General features: G+C 43.6%; 1 non-coding gene across 1 annotated transcript; it reads right to left on the reverse strand.

Annotated features, from left to right (window-relative positions):
• Positions 1–386: 386 nt before the first annotated feature.
• Positions 387–523, reverse strand: LOC111757341 (small nucleolar RNA SNORA2/SNORA34 family). The gene has a single exon (XR_002791712.1). It is a non-coding gene; the product is annotated as a small nucleolar RNA SNORA2/SNORA34 family (small nucleolar RNA).
• Between the last annotated feature and the right edge of the window lie 2,996 nt (positions 524–3,519).

The following is a 3,519-nucleotide window of genomic DNA, read 5'->3' on the forward strand; positions in this document are numbered from 1 at the left end:
AAAACAGGCTAAAATAACACCATTAAATAGAACAAAGCAAAACAGGGATAAAAGTATTTGCCTTCAAAGAGAGGGTAGAAGGAAATCCCCCCTATTTGCTGCATTGCCTATGGTCAGTCTCTCAAGGGATGTCCAGATCAAGGCTCCCACTTGCTAGCGGGGAGGGAGAGGAGATGTGATGTTTGATTCTCAGCTCTTGGGCTGGCCAGCTCACAGCCACCCACCAGTCGGGGAGGGGTCTCTTGGCTTCTGGGCACTCCAGGGCCCAGCATGGCATGGGTCCCTGTAAACGCTGGTGGCTCCCATCCTGGGCTGCTGCAGTCTTTCAGGGAAGAGGGGTTCGGGGGGAATGGGGGGTGGTGACCTGGGGGGGGGTGCTTGCTTTAAACTGTTTCTTTCTAATGAATTGACCATTTCATTGCCCAAGTTCTGAAATGGCCAACAGACCATAGAAAGACATCTCTTTAGGCTCCTGCTTGAAACCAACAGCATCAGGAAGCTGCTGGCCTTGATTCAGGGCCCTTCCACTTACAGATTTTTTTCATCGGTCATATTAAATTTATTCCTAGGGAAAATGAATTTTCAATTATGAGAGATCTCCAGAAACTTGTTCCTTGAAAAAGTTTAAAAGGGAAGACAAGCTGAGCATGGTGGTGCATGCCTGTAATCCCAGCACTCAGGAGGTTGAGGCAAGAGGATCATTGTGAGTTTGAGACCAGCCTGGGCCGGGGATATAGTTCAGCGGGACAAGCGCTTGCCTAGCAAGGGCCAGGTGCTGAGTTCAATTCCCAGTACTCCCCCAAATATATATATATGATATATAATATATAAATATATATGTAATAATATAATATAACTGTATCCAGTGTCAGTTGTTTATGTTGAAGAACTAGAACTTGAATGAATATGCTCATGTAAGGCAATTACATGAGAAAATGTGGCAACTATCAGGTAGTTCATCCTTGCTCCTTGTGGCAAGATTAGCAGAATGTGGGTTCTGCTTGCACATGGAAATACGTCTGTGTGGTAATGATGACTAAAAATAATACAGCCTGCAGCTGATGAGGCTATGGAAATACATGAGCTTGCTTCCCGGTGGGGGCTTAGTTTAAATGCATGTCAGTAGTGCTTATATTCATGACGTTTTCATTTCCTCTGGAGTTGTGTGATCAGTAAACAAAAACTGGAGGTTTCCATGGACACGGGGTGAGGGAGGGAGGGAGGAATAGGTGGAGCAGGTAAGAATTTTAGGGCAGCGAAACTGCTCTGTGTGGTAGTGCAGTGGTGCATACACGCCATTAAACATTTGTATAGACGTCAAGAGTGAACTCTAAAGTAACTATATATTGTAGTTAATAAAAATGTATCAACTTTAGCATATCAATTTGTGTGTGTGTGTGTGTGTGTGTGTGTGTGTGTGTATATGTACTGGGGCTCAAACTCACAACCTTGTGCTTGCCAGGCAGGCACTTATGCCACTGAGCTAAATCCCCAGCCCTGCACATCAATTGTTTAACAACTGTGCTACCCTAATGAAAGGTGTTAATAGAGGAAAATAAAAGGATGTGTGGAAGGGTATAGGAACTCCGTCTTGCTCAACCTTTCCATCACTCTAAAGCTGCTTTCTCAAAGCCTATTAATTTTGTTTAGAGAACTAAGTTGGTAGAAGGGGAGATTACTGTATGGTACATTCTTGGGGAAGTCTTGGCTCATCTGCACAGGTCAGGCTAAACCATGTTTCCCATTCTATGCTTTCTTTATATGAAGATGCACTGCTTATTTGAAAGACAGAAAGATTGAGAACCAAAAGGAAATGATAAAAAGACTACAACCGTCGCAAAAGTACGCTCTTTCAGCTAGAAATGGTCATGAGCATCAAATCCATGTATCAGAGGAACCGATTTCATCCCTTTTAGGAAAAGTTCCAAATCTCCCTTAGTCTGTTTACTAAGTAAACACTGTATGTTAGCAATTTTCACCGTAGGATTCATCACATAGGCAAACATATATGAATGTGTTGAACAAAGTGTTTAAAATCATGGCAACTGTAAACTAACTCATCCTTAAAAGTCATGATGAACGATGAACGATGGTAAGTGTGTGTATCTGTTGATCGGCAGTTACACATTTTACGCTGTCCAAACACAGAGTTGGCTCAGGCGGAGACCCAAGTCTTTAAGTCATTCTGTGGTGGATGGTCAGCCAGTCCAGGAAAATTCAAACCAACTCTTTGTGCTGCGACTCCAGCCTCCTCTAGGCCTGGGGCCAATTGCATCTTTCTCTTCCAGCCGCTCACCAACTCCCCCATCTTGAAACATGAGCACAAGCTTGGGCTTATGAAAAACGGGACTCAATTCTCTACAAGCCAGCTAGCTTTCTGGCCATAAGTCTTGTCCCACCCAGTTGTTGGAAAAGCAGCCTCACGCTTTTCTGGCAGCCTCCTGAGTGCCAAGGTGTTGGGTAGTGAGGACTGGTGGGTGCGGGTAGGAAGCTCCTTGGGTGCCATCCACACTGGTTACCTTACACTCTTTTGCTATGTTCCCCCAAAGTCCTCAAGCTTTCTGCCGCTTTTCTGCCTTGGCTAGGATGTGGAATCTTTGGAAAGTGGACTTTGATCCTGTTTGTCTAAACATAACCATTTTCTGAGTGGGGTTTGCTTTCCTCAGTGACTGGGTTGCCAAGCTGAGCGTGCTCCTTTCTACTCCTAGGACTTATAACACCTCGTTTTCCCCTCTTCCTCTCATCCATGGATAATTCTTTCCAGTCTGGAGGTGACACAAATTCTCTTCCATTAATCTCTTCCTCCATACCCCAAACCTTAAGGGTTTAATTTGGAACAAGGAGCAAAACCACTTCCAAACTGCATCTGTGTTCTTCCTCGTCACATTCCTTCTCCCAAGGCAATGGACCAAAGCCTGCTGGGGCACAAGGAAGGGAACGTGAGCCTGACAGAGGGACTAGGAAAAAGGCATATTTCACAATGTTATTTGGTTAAACATTTTAAAGTTTCCTTTCTGGACCCTTAGGTTCTACACCCACAGATTCAACCAACCAAAGAATGAATGTATAAATAGTTAGACTTTTGATAATTGTATCTGCCCTAAACAGATACAGACTTTTTTTCTAGTTGTTATTCTCTAAATATGTAGCATGGTGAATGTTTACATAGTGTTTGGATAGTATTAGGTATTATAAGTAATCTAGAGATTATTTAAAATATATGGCAGGATGTGCAGTGGTTATATGCAAATGCAAGTTTGAGTATCCACAGGAATCCTGAAATCAATCCCCATGAATACGAAGAGATAACTGTATTTGCATGTAGGTCTTATGTCCCCTGGCACATAGGTAGATGACACAGAAGTAGATAGATATAGGTATAGCCTCACTATGTGGTCCAAGTTGGCCTCAATTCTTTGTGTATAGGTTGGTCTCGAACTCATGATCCTTCTGCCTCAATTGTCAAGTTGTGGTGGGGACACAGGTGTGTGCCACCATGCCCAGGTTCCCTGGTCTATG

The sequence above is a fragment of the Cavia porcellus genome, unplaced genomic scaffold (assembly GCF_034190915.1).
Source record: "Cavia porcellus strain 051 isolate PalLab524CR breed Dunkin Hartley unplaced genomic scaffold, mCavPor4.1 scaffold_30, whole genome shotgun sequence".
NCBI classification, from domain to species: domain Eukaryota; kingdom Metazoa; phylum Chordata; class Mammalia; order Rodentia; family Caviidae; genus Cavia; species Cavia porcellus.